General features: G+C 39.3%; 1 pseudogene; it reads right to left on the bottom strand.

The window, feature by feature from the left end:
- Nucleotides 1-2,208: 2,208 nt before the first annotated feature.
- Nucleotides 2,209-13,952, bottom strand: LOC143654618 (PHD finger protein 20-like protein 1 pseudogene; annotated as a pseudogene).
- Between the last annotated feature and the right edge of the window lie 80 nt (nucleotides 13,953-14,032).

Here is a 14,032-nt window from a genome sequence, read left to right as displayed (position 1 = left end):
GTCATCAAATAGCCTCCTATTAACAGTAATTGTTTCCCCTTTTTAAACAAATTTCAAAACCTGTACGTAGATTTTTAATTTTTAAGAGCAGTCTGTTAAAAGGTAACATTTCACGTTAAACACCAATTCTTAGACTCTATAGTAATAAAACTAGATATGTGTGGATATGAATACGTATTGGTTATGTACATATGTATGCTGAGAGCTTGTTTAAAATAAGCACACTCATTTTGCACACTGCACGGCACATGGGGGGCGGCCAGCAGCTCGCGTGAGCACTGGTGGAGAGTAGGACCGAGGCTCAAAACCCAGCAGGAGCTAACACAGCCACTTCATTGCCTTTGGTTTCAGAAATTTGTCCATTTGTGACCAGAGCTCAAAGTTTTGAGTGCATGTGTGTATTTTTTAAATAAAATTCATCTTCAGAAATGAAACATTTCCATTTTCTATTACTAGCAGTTAAAAAAAAATTCACAGCCACAAATTATTTTGATATTTACATCACTCCTCTTCCCAGCTGAGTTTACATTTTCCCTCTGAAGGTGAGCGCCACGCATACTCAGGATTAAACCATATACTGAAGCCTGAATACTGTAACTCCTCTCTCTCTCTCTCTATATATATATATAATATATAACATAATATGTATTTTATATAAAATTTTGATGGACTGATAGCATTATGTGAGACTTGGGGTGGGAGAACTCCCACAATATTTAAAATGCTCTTTCTAGCAGTAGCAACATCATTTGGCACATGTGGCCAATTTGTTGTTTTTTTCTGCATGGGCATGCACTGGGAATCAAACCCGAGTCTCTGGCATGGGCAGGTGAGAATGCTGCCTGCTGAGTCACTGTGGCCTGCCTGCCAATTTGTTTTTGATGAGTTTAGCACCTGCAATAAATTGCAATTATTTGGTGTTTATTTTTAAAATTTATTCATAATGATGTAAGAATTCCATAATTGTTTTCCCAGAAGTGAGGCATCTACTGTCAGTTTTCTGACTAAGGACATAATAATTTAACCAGAAAGCAGCTCATGATCCTATAAAAGTTTACATACCCCAAACTTCTGTGCAGCTGGATTAATCACAGGGACAACAGTTCTTATAGCAACCTTGTAGCACTTTCTAGAATTAAAATTTCCTCTATAAGTTTTGTTTTTGGCCAAATGCTGGTTTACAAATGTAGGTCTTTCCATAAAAACTATATAAATATACCATATTTCTTTCTACAGAGATTTTGCTTCATGTGAACAACTATTCAAAACGCCTGCCAATTTGATTCCCTTAGTTTTATATCCTACTTCACTGATCCCTGGTGTTCTAGTTTGCTAGATGCCAGAATGCAATATACCAGAAACAGAATGGCTTTTAAAAAGGGGAATTTAATAAGTTTCTAGTTTACAGTTCTAAGGCCGAGAAAATGTCCCAATTAAAGCAGGTCTATAGAAATGTCCAATCTAAGGCATCCAGGGAAAGATACCTTGGTTCAAGAAGGCCGATGAAGTTCAGGGTTTCTCTCTCAATTGGAAGGGCACATGTGGACACAGTCAGGGTTCCTCTCTCATCTGGAAGGTACACGGTGAACACGGCATCATCTGCTAGCTTCTTCTCCTGGCTTCCAGTTTCTTGAAGCTCCCGAGGAGGCATTTTCCTTCTTCAATCTCCAGAGGTCGCTGGCTGGTGAACTCTGCTTCTCGTGGCTATGTCATCCTGCTCTGCTCTCTCTATGAATCTCTTATTCTCCAAAACGTTTCTTCTTTTATAGGACTCCAATACACCAATCAAGACCCACCCAAATGGGAGACATGTTGTCACCTAATCCAGTTTAACAACCTCTCTTGACTACATCACGTCTCCAGGGAGACGATCCAATCAGTTTCAAACATACAGTATTGAACAGGGATTATTCTACTTTTATGAAATGGGATTTTGATTAAAACATGGCTTTTCTAGGGGGCATACATCCTTTCAAACCAACACACCTGGCATATAATACATTACTGTTTGTGGCTTGTTCATGGATTTTTTTTTTATATTAGCTTTCTTGATACAGTTTCATTTTCTTTTCCAGGGTACCATCCTATTGATGTCACAAAGTGACCAAACAATTACTAAGCTTTTAAATTCCACTGCTTAGCCATGTGGATAATAAAAATGGTTTGACTGAAGAGAGCCACATTCTTTTCATTGAGTTTTCACTGTTGTCATACAGAACAAAGAGCTGTTATTTGTTGTACTTTGCTCATGTACACGAGTAGCTGTTTTACATGCCGGTTAAGCTGTGGCAGTCTTGCGAGGGGATCTGGTGGCTCCAACTCCCCTGGGAAGTCAAGCCAGCTTTCCAGAACATCAACCTCTTTCTCAATTAGATCCATCCTGCTGGTAACTTCTTTCTGCACATTTTCTGTGTGGTAAAGAGATTGGGCTTCCACTGAAGGCGAGTCTCCTGGATCTTCAGTGCTCTTTTTATCATTATAAACAAATACCATATTCCCTTCAGATGGATTCTTTTCAGGCTCCCCATCTTCTTTTACTGAGTACTGTAAGTGGCTTTTATCATGCATATGAAATTCTTGTTCTTCTTCAAAACTGCTAACATCATCATCATCTGAGCTCCCAGGATCTGCTAGAGACTGGCAGTCCTGACCAAAACTTTGTGGCTTTTGGTAGCTGGGCTCACTGGTTATGTAAGTTCCATCCATTTTTAGAGGCAAACGAGCTGGTTCTTTATGATTCTGAGCATAAGCTGTCTTTTCTCTCAGACCAACTGTGTCTTGTGTTGCCATTCTTTTCTGTACTCCAGCAGTTACTTCATCGTGGTTTTTTCGCTTCCCAGAACATGCCCAGAGATGAGCTGGATGACGTTTATTCTTTAGTATTCCAATCTTCAGCTGTAAGCTGGGCAGTACTTTTGTCATGCCGTAGACATCAGCAAGCAAATGATGGGTGGAAACTATGTTTTTTGGCATTGAGATGAGAATAATTTTCTTTAAAAAATGATAACCCACACATTCTCCCATTATTGGACCATTCTTTATCATAACGGAATTTTGCATTCCATCTCTGACCAGTAGGGTCTCTGCAAACGTAGCAGATGTACTGCTCTGGGGTCCTCTGCTCCAGCAGCCCCGTGCACACGCCATGCTGCCAGCACAGGCACTGCTCACACTGAACCATGAGGCCGTTCTCCTCATCCATTTCACAAAGACTTCGCACAATTTCGTCTTCATTCCGAGATTCCTCAAAACAGGCTGAGTCAAAGTACTGCTGGTACTCATCCCCACTAAGAAGCAAACTCGTTGTTGAAGAATCATCTAGAAATTGACATTTGATAAGTTTTCACCACTGAGATCAACTGACAAAATTGCCCTGGGTACTGATAGGATGTATTTTTCTCCATAAACATGCTTCGCAGAGCCAAAGAATTCCCAGAAGAAGGAGTTGTCAGTGGAGAAGAGCACCTTTCCAAAAATTCTGAGGAACTGTCTTCATTGTCTGAATAATCTGGGAGAGCCTTCTGCACCACATAGGATGGCCCTGGTTGCAGAGGCTGAGGAACTGAGAAGCAGAACGCTGGAGCCTGGTGTGGAGGCACGGAGCCCACGGGAGAGCATGGATGGGAGCTGGGGACTCCATACCTGGGCTACCTCCACCCGCCCCCCGTAGGGTCGCACAGCCTCACCCCGCACCCCCTGCCTTCCATATGAATTTGATATCTAGATTTTCCATTTCTACCAAGGATTTTGATTGGGATTGTGCAAAATCTGTAAATTGCTTTGGGTAGTATAAACGTCTAAAGTAAATTAAGTCCTCCAAACCATGAGTGTAGAGAACTTTCTGTTTATTTAGGTCTTTTTAATTTTTTTCAGCAATGATTTGTAGCTTTCTGTCTACAAGTCCTTTACATCCTTGGTTAAATTTATTCTTAGATATTTAAAAAAATGTTTTTATTGTCAACATATAACATATATACAAAGCTAGAAAGGGAAAAAACAATTTTCAAAGCACACTTCAACAAGTAGTTACAGAAGACATCTCAGAGTGTGTCATGGACTACCATCCTACCATCTCAGATTTTTTGTTCTAGTTGCTCCAAAATACTGACAGCTAGAAGGATTATTAATATAGTGATTCAGGAGTCATACTCATTCATTAAATACTATTTTCTCTGTTATACCTCCTCCTTCTCCTTTGATTCTTATCCCAATCTTTGGGCAAAACCCATTCTGACTTTTTCATGTTGAGAAAGTGTGTCAACACTAGAGGATAGGGGGGTGTGATTAACTGATAATCTTAGAGAGGCTGGTCTCTCTGAGTTTTAGGATTTATCTGGCCTAGGAACCCTCGGGAATTACATGTTCCAGGAAGGCAAACCTAGTACATGAAACCTTTATAGAGTCTCAGTTCAAGCTCCAGGTGTTGTTAAGAGTCAACAGGAGTGATGCTGATTGTGTTTAGTAAACCATGGCACTTAGCACTGTCTAACTGAAGCTTGCATGAGAGTAGCCTCCAGAACAGCCTCTTAATGCTATCTGAGATCTCTTTTAGCTACTGAGGCCTTATTTTATTACACTTCTTTCCCCCCTTTTTGGTTCAGAAGGTTTTGTCAATCCTACAGTGCCAGGGTTAGACTCATCCCCAAGAGTTATGTCCCATGTTGTCAGGGAGATTCGCTATGGGTAGTCTTAGCTTCTCCCCTACAGAAATAAGTTTCCTAAGGGCAAGCCTCAGAATCTAAGACTTGGTCTCTTTTCTTGGGAGTCCCCAGTGATTGAGAGGGTACTCAGGGTTTCCCAGATGCAAAAGTTTAATAGTTCCATATATATATAAAATATATATATGTATTTTTTCCCTTTGGACTGTCAAGGGACTCTGTGTTAGTTTTCAAACTGCCAGAATGAGATATGCCAGAACGGGAACAGCTTTTAAAAAGGGGAATTTAATAAATTGCAAGTTTACAGTTCTAAGGAAGTAAAAGTATCCAACTTAACGCATCCACAAGAGGCTACCTTCACTCAAGAAAGGCCGATACTTAAAAAAAAAAAAAAAAGGGTGGGCTACTATGGCTCAGTAGGCAGAGTTCTTGCCTGCTACCCTTCAGACCTGGGTTCGATTCCCAGTGCCGCCCACCAAAAGCCAAAAAAAAAAAAAAAAGAAAGGCCGTTACTGTCCAGAACACCTCTATCAGCTGGGAAAGCACATGGCTGGTATTTGCTGGTCCTTGTTCTTGGCTCTGTTGCCTTCAGACTCTGTTCCTTTTGGGATTCCTCACTTTGCTTCTCCAGGGCTGGCTTTCATCTCTTGGCTTCCCTTGGCTCTCTCCAGGTTCTGGCTTACTTCACATCTCATGGCGACTTCTGCTGGGCTTCAAGCATCTCCAAATATCTGTGTCTCTGTTCTCCACGTGTCCGCATCTGTGCCAGCTCTGCTGTGAAGTTTCTCTTGGCTCTGAGGTGTCTATCATTTCAGACTTTCTCCAATGTGTTTCTTCTTTTAAGGGATTCCAATAAACTAATCAAGACCCACATGGGATGGGTACATCCACATCTCATCTAATCAAACGCTCACACCCACACTTGGTGTGTCACATCTCCCTGGAGCACATCTAATCGAAAGTTTCCAACCTACAATATTGAATCAAGATGAAAAGAAATGGCTATTCCCACAAGATTGGATCAAGATTAAAACATGGCTTTTCTGGGGTGTGTAATACTTTCCAACCAGCACAGACTCTGCCAATACTTTCCATTATCAGCCCACCATAGTCTAAGGGGTACCCTGCTGTTATATTAAGCCACACAGAAATACAAGGCCTCATTCCCATTCTGGACTCCAGGAGTTTGGGTTGTTTAAATGAGTTATCCAGACAGGTTGATTTAGATTATGTTAATGAAAACTCAGGTTCTAGACACAATAAACCTCTCTGCCTTTGGTCTTATGTAGTAGCTGAAGACCTAGAGTACACACAGTATCATCTTTTACCCTGAATTCTAGGTTACCTTAGACCCAGCCAGATTGGCTTTGTTTTAAACTCTAATTGAGGCCTGATCTCTTTTCAGGTACTTTAACTGTTATTATATGTGGCTATGCTAACTTTCAGGGCTGCAGCTCTACATTTCTGGTCTTAGGTGTTACAGAGTTACTCAGAGTCCCAGGGAAATACCAGCTGCTACACATAGAGTGCAGTGTCTCAGCATCTAGAAATACACTTACAACTTCAGACTAAGAGTGTCTGCTATAAGCGCGCACAGTTAAGGCTCCTATTTCCTTATAGGTATTTTCTGAGAGAGACCTTAGCATATTTGTCCTTTTGTTTCTGGCTTATTTTGCACAGTGTATTGTTTCCAAGGTTTATTCAGCTCATCGTGTGCCTCTCAATGTCCTTCCTTTTTGTAGCCACACCATATTCCAACAGATAGATGTATCACAGTTCTCCATTCTGCTTCTCAGTTACCGCACCCTTTGGCCCCCTCCATCTATTGGGCATCATGGATAATGTCCAAATTAAACAAACCATGTCCTCCAGTATCCTCACTTGTTTGCACAACCAGCAGAACTTTCAATTTTAGAAAATTTTCATTGATCCATAATGATAAAGAACTGGCAAATACAGTGTCACTAGCTATCAAATCATAACTACCCCTTATCACTTGTCCCTCCCCCACAATGAGTTGCCCCTGGGTGTGCTGCGCTACTGTTGATATCTTCCTGTTAACTATTGGCCATAGCATGTGTATTAGTTAGGGTTCTCTAGAGAAACGGAATCAACAGGGAACCCTCGCAAATACAAAATTTATAAAAGTGTCTCACATGACCGTGGGAACACAGAATCCAAAATCCACAGGGCAGGCTGTGAAACCACTGATTCCGATGGAGGGTCTGGATGAACTCCACAGCAGAGGCTCGCCAGCCGAAACAGGAAGAGCCTGTCTCTTCTGAATCCTCCTTAAAAGGCGTCCAGTGATTAGATTAAGCATCACTCATTGCAGAAGACACTCCCCTTGGCTGATTACAAATGGAATCAGCTGTGGATGCAGCTGATATGATCATGATTTAATTCTATGAAATGTCCTTGTTGCCACAGACAGGCAAGCACTTGCCCAACCAGAAAAACAGGTACCACCACTTGGTCAAGTTGACACATGAACCTGACCATGATAGCATGCATTTTTAGTTTTTCCCTCTATGTCCCTCTCCTGCTAACTCTTCGTCCACTATCATATCTTTGAAATAGTTCATGTGAAAATTATTTATAATTATAGATTTAATTAGGAGGATACATCCCCTTTCAATCTACTTATTTGCAATGTGGAAATACAAGCCTACAAATTAGTTACCATTATTCTATCTGTTTTCTTGCATTTAGTTTCAACCTCTTTGGGTAGCCTTCCCCCACCCCTCTAGTTTTTGTGTACCCCTAGTTCTGCTATATTGTACAGTATAACCTCCGAGATTACCTTTACCAGAGTCATAATAGTGAAATCACATAGTATCTGTTCTTTTGTGTCTGATTTATTTCACTCAGCATTATGTCCTTAAGTTTCATCCACGTTATCATTGCTTTGGGACGGACCTCATTTCACCTTACTGCTGCATAGTATTCCATCATATGTATATACCACATTATGTTTATCCACTCATCAACAGATAAGCACTTGGATTGTTTCCATATTTGGTAATTGTGAATAATGCTGCTGTGAACATCGGTGTGCAAATGTCTGTTCATGTCACTGCTTTCAGCTCTTCTGGGTATATGCCAAGTATTGGTATTGCTGGACCATAGGGCAACTCAATATTTAGTTTTAGCTTTCTGAGCTAAATCTCCAAATTGTCTTCCAAGTGGCTGCACCATTATACATTCCCACCTACAGTGAATAAGCATTCCAATTTCTCCACATCCTCTCCAAACTATCCAAATCGTTTTCTGTTTGTTTAATAGCAGCCATTCTTACAGGTGTGAGATGATATCTCATTGTTGCCTTAATTTGCATTTCCCTTATAGCCAATGAAGATGAGCATCTCTTCATGTGCTTTTTAGGCATCTGTATTTGCTCTTCAGAAAAGTGCCTGTTCAAATCCTCTGCTGTGCTGGTTTGAAAACATGATGTACCCCAGAACAGTCATGTTTTAATCCTGATTCCATCTTGTGGGGCAGCTGTTCCATTTAATCCTGATTCAATACTGTAGGTTGGAATCTTTGATTAGATTTTCTCCCGGGAGATGTGATGCGCCCAATTGTGGGTGTTAACTTTGATCACATGGAGATGTGCTTCCACCCATTCCAGGTGGGTCTTGATTAGTTTACCGGAATCCTTTAAAAGAGGAAACATTTTGGAAAGAGTCAGAAACGAAAGTAATGAGAGAAACTACAGAAGCCTCAGAGCCAAGAGAAACCTCACAACAGAGCTGACACAGACACGGACACGTGGAGAACAGAGAGATGGATGTTTGGAGATGCTTGGAGCCCAGCAGACGTTGCCATGAGATGTGAAGCAAGCCAGAACCTGGAGAGAGCCAAGGGGAGCCAAGCGATGAAAGCCAGCCCTGGAGAGAGAAAGTGAGGTAGCCCTACAGGAACAGAGGCTGAAGGCAACGGAGCCCAGGAGCAAGGGACCACCACATGCCAGCCATGTGTCTTCCCAGCCAACAGGTGTTTCTCATCCACTGGCCTTTCTTGATTGAAGAGAACTTCTTGGGGTGCCTTAATTTGGACACTTTTACTTCCTTAGAACTGTAAACTTGCAACTTATTAAATTCCCCTTTATAAAAGCCATTCCAGTTCTGGTATATTGCATTCTGGCAGAGTGCAGAGTAATGTATCTACCCATTTTATAATTGGGTTATTTGTTCTTTTGTTGTCGGTTATATAATTTCTTTATTTACATAGGTTATCAAGCCTTTATCTGATACGCAGTTTCCAAATGTTTTCTCCCATTGAGTTGGCTGCCTCGTCACCTTTTGTTTTCCAAATATTTTTAAAATTGTGAAATATAACATATACACAAAAAAGCAATAAATTTCCAAGTATATTTTAACAAGTAGTTATAGAACAGATTTTAAAGTTTGACTTTAAAATGGGTTACAGTTCCACAATTTTTCATTTTTTCTTCTAGCTGCTCCAAGACACTGGAGGCCAAAACAAAAATCAATATAATGATTCAGCAGTCATATTCATTTGTTAAATCCTATCTTCTCTGTATACTCCTTCTCTCTTTTTTTCTTCTTTTTTGTCATATATATACAAAAAAGCAATAAATTTCAAAGTACATGGCAACAATTAGTTACAGAGCAGATTTCAGAGTTTGGTATGGGTTACAATTCCACTGTTTTAGGTTTTATATCTAGCTGTCTAACATACTGGGGACTAAGAAAAATATCAATATAATGATTCAGCACTCATACTCATTTGTTAAACCCTACCTTCTCTGTATAACTCCACCATTACTTTTGATCTTTCTCCTACTCTTAAGGGGTATTTGGGCTATGCCCATTCTAACCTTTTTATGTTGGACTCTTCACCTTTTTGACAAAGTCCCTTGAGGCACTGGAGCGCTTGACCTTAAGCAGTTCCCATTTGTCTATTTTTTTTCTTTTTCTGCTTGTGCTTTAGGTGTAAAGTTTAAGAAGCTCCCTCCTAGTACTAGATCTTGGAGTTGTTTCCCTGCGTTTTCTTCTAGAAGTTTTAGGGTACTGGTTCTTACGTTTAGATTTTTAATCCATTTTGAATTACTTTTTGCATAGGGTGTAAGTTAGGGGTCCTCTTTCATTCATTCACCTATTGATACCCAATTCTTCTATGCCCATTTATTGAAAAGACTATTCTGTCTTAGTTCAGTGGATTTGGGGGCCTTATTGAAGATCAATTGCCCATAGGTTTGGCAGTCTATCCCTGTACTTTTTTTTAAATTAATTTTTTAAAAAAGATATAACAACAAACAAACACAGACATTCTTAACTTTTGGTCATTCTATTCTACATATATAATCAGTAATTCACAATATCATCACATAGTTGCATATTCATCATCATGATCATTTCTTAGGACATTTGCATCAATTCAGAAAAAGAAATAAAAAGACAAAAGAAAAAAATTCATACATACCATACCCCTTACCCCTCCCTTTCATTGATCACTAGCATTTCAATCTAAATTTATTTTAACATTTGTTCCCCCTAGTATTTATTTTTATTCCATATGTTTTACTCATCTGTTGATAAGGTCGATAAAAGGAGCATCAGACACAAGGTTTTCACAGTCACACAGTCACGTTGTGAAAGCTGTATCATTATACAATCATCATCAAGAAGCATGGCTACTGGAACACAGCTCTGTACTTTGGATTTGATTCCTTGGTAAACATTTCTGTTTGTGCCAGTGCCATGCTGCTTTGACCATTGTGGCTTTATAGTCAACTTCAAAGTTGGGGAATGCAAGTCCTCCCACTTTGCTCTTCTTTTGTAGGATATCTTTAGCTGTTTGGGGTCTCATTCCCTTCTAAGTATTTTCTCTCTCTCTATTTTTTTTACAGTTACCTGTGAACATCGTTATTAAAGCTTAAAGTAAAAAAGTAATTTTAGTTAAGAAAAGTGAAGCACCAGATTAACACAGTTATTTTAACTTGGAATTGTCAGAACAGGAATTCCTTGATTCTCTAAGTGGTGGTCTCTGCAGAATTAGCTTAATGGAATCTTTACATACAAATGTAATAAAATAATCTGCTGACCACGATCTTTTTCTCGTACTATGAGCTTTTGGGAGAATCCATGCTATTTGAAGGCCAATTTCTCCCTGCTGCCATCACCTGCTTCCACCCACCCCCCCAACTAGGGAAGAATTTCTGACATCCCAGCCTTCTCCCTTCCTTGTGAATCTGGAAGGAGTCTACTCGTGACAATAGAATATAGACTTGGCTGGGTCTAAAGGGCAGCTTGTAAGACTTTTTCTTCACCACAATCTTATTTTTAGGGTACCCTCCCCACCCCTGAAAAACAGCTGTAGTGGCCACCTTCATCTTCTACTTTAAAGGGAGGGAATGTCAAGGGAGACTAAATACATTGTATTTGTTTGTGAGGTGAAGGTCAGGCCTTTGGCTTCTATTTTTAACTTTTTTTATTGTTCAGTGTAACATATATACAAAGCAAAGAAAGAAAAAAGCAATAGTTTTCAACAGGTAGTTACAGGGCAGATCCCAGAGTTTGTCATGGGCTACCATACCATCCTCAGATTTTTCCTTTTAGCTGCTCCAGAATATTGGAGGCTAGATGGAATAAATACATATTTTTTATCATCACAATCAACTTTTTTTTCTTTTTTGTGAGAAACAACATATATACAGAAAAGCAATAAATTTCAACGTGCAGCACAACAATTAGTTGTAGAACAGATGTCAGAGTTTAGTATAGGTTACAATTATATAATTTTAGGTTGTTACGTCTAGCTTCTCTAAGATACTGGAGACTAAAAGGAATATCAATTTAATGATTCAGCAATCATACTCATTTGTTAAACCCTACCTTCTCTGTATAACTCCAGCATCAACTTTGATATTTCTATCCCACTTTTTAGGGGTATCTGGGCTATGGACATTCTAACTTCTTCATGTTGGAAGGGGCTGCCATTAATATGGGGTAGGGAGATGGAACTATCTGATGTTCTGGAGAGACTGGGCCCTCTAGGTTTCAGGACTTGTCTAGTCCAGGGACCCATCTGGAGATTGTAGGTTCTTTGGCTTATTTTTAAATGTGAAATTCTCAAAAGAGGTTTTCCATGTAGGAAACCTTTCCTTATACTAAAAGGGGAGGGGAGAGGGAAAGCCTATCCATAGCACCAGTTTAGAATGAGATCAAAATCTGAAAAACTGGGAAAGAATATTCTTTGAATTTATGTATCCCTAGATGTCAAAATTTATAAGGGCAGTGAAGGGGAACGACTGAGGTTTTAAATGTCGTTTAGGTATGTTTGTAACCTGCTGTATCCTTCTAACAATCTCAATTACACTACAAACTTCCCGAGTAGTCATATCTGCTGAGTTCTTCTCTTTCTAGTTCACACCAAGATGATTTTTTTCAACTTGGAACAAGCTTTGTTGAATACCTAAACAGAATTCTGGTCTCTTGTGTTGGTTTATTAAAATTCTCTTTTTAAATCTTATGTTTCTTCAAGATTAGGTACTGGTGTTCCTTTAGGAATAAAACAAAAGGGGAATGACCTTCAAAGTATTACTCTTACTTTCCTGTGTAATATCCCTCCAAGCTCTGCTCCTGACCATGTCTCATGGGTTACTCCAATACGGCATCATTATACTGTTTATTTAAGTATAGAGGAAACTGTTTTTACGCTGGTTTAGATTCCAAGTGTATACAAATGAAGCCACTTTAATCCTATAGATTTTTAAAAATTGTGCTGCTAACCCTTTTACGTGGCAACAAGCTAGGTGAAAAGTACAAAATGTTTCGTCAAATGTAATATTGAGAGTGCTTTTGACATAGTGCACTGGTTTGTCCCCTGATCACTGTACACTGTGCCATGGGCAAGGCTAGAATCCATGAACCAAGCTGCAAAGATCTCAAATAAGGTGCAAAGATTTGGAGAAACAAAAGAAGGAAATTCTTTCCAATCCAATGTATACTCTTCAGACTAATGCACTCTTTCTATCAAGCCTTCTAAACTGTTTAAGTTTTCCAAGCAAGCATTAAACTTCATTACCCAGAAGAGCAGCAAGAGGGTATCCTGCCAGAGGAAAGGCGAGAGGGCTATGTATGTATATATGGAGACTCTGAGTGTATGGATATACTGAGTTCACTGGGTAAGCCTGAATGCAGCACAGTTCCTCACAGCTGATGGGGGGATAATCAACATGGCGTCCACCAACCTTCTAATAATGTGCTTCAACTCAACTGGTTACTGTGAAGCAAGGTGTAAACATCTGACCCCAAAACGGCTTCAGAAACAAACATTTTTGATAGCTGGACAGACGTGCTCATCACGGAAAAAGAGCCTTCCAAATAAGTTTGATAAGTAGATTTTCTAAGTTTGCAAAGTAGGTTGTTGGGATTTTGATTGATATTGCATTGAATCTATAGATCAGTTAGGGTAGACTTGACATCTTAACAAGAAACTTCCTATCCATATGTATGGATATTTCTATCTATTTAGGTGATTTTTTATTTCTTTCAGCAATGTCTTGTAACTTTCTGTGTACAAGTCCTTGACATCCCTGGTTAGGCTCATTCCTAGATACTTGATTCTTTTGATTGCTATTTTGAATGGATTTTTCCCCTTAATTGTCTCATCAGATAGGTTATCACCTGTGTATAGAAACATTACTGATTTTTGTACATTATTCATGGATCCCACCACTTTGCTGAATTTGTTTATCAGCTCAAGTAGCTTTGCTGTAGATTTCTCAGGGTTTTCTAAGTATAGGATCATGTCATCTGCAAATAATGAAAGTTTTACTTCTTCCTTTCCTGTTTGGAAGTAGGAATGCAACGGTGGTTCAGCACAAGAAAATCAATCAATATAATACAGCACATTAACAAACTGAAAGGGAAAAATCACATGATCATATTGATTGATGCTGAAAAACATTCAACAAAATTCAGCATCCTTTTCTGATAAAAACACTTCAAAAGGGATGGAAGGAAACTTTCTCAATACTATAAAAGGTGTGTGCTGGTTTGTGTACCCCAGAAAAGTCATGTTCTTTAATCCTAATTCAACATTGCTAGGTGGGATTTTTTAATTGCTTCCATGGAGATGTGACCCACCCAAGTATGGGTGGTAATTTTATTTCTTTCTTCTATCTAATTGCTCCAGCTAGGACTTCTAGTACAATGTTGAATAATAGTGATAACAGTGGTATTCTTGTCTCATTCCCGATCTTAGGGGAAATGCTTTCAGTCTCTCACCATTAAACATGATGTCGGTTATGGGTTTTTCATACATGCCCTGTTTGTCTATAAGCTGCCAGAATGCAATATACCAGAAATGGAATGGCTTTTTAAAAAAAGGGAATTTATTAAATT

This window comes from Tamandua tetradactyla, chromosome 13, assembly GCF_023851605.1.
Source record: "Tamandua tetradactyla isolate mTamTet1 chromosome 13, mTamTet1.pri, whole genome shotgun sequence".
Classification (NCBI taxonomy): Eukaryota; Metazoa; Chordata; class Mammalia; order Pilosa; family Myrmecophagidae; genus Tamandua; species Tamandua tetradactyla.
Note: the sequence above shows the minus strand (reverse complement) of the source record. Positions and strands in the feature narration are given on the sequence as shown.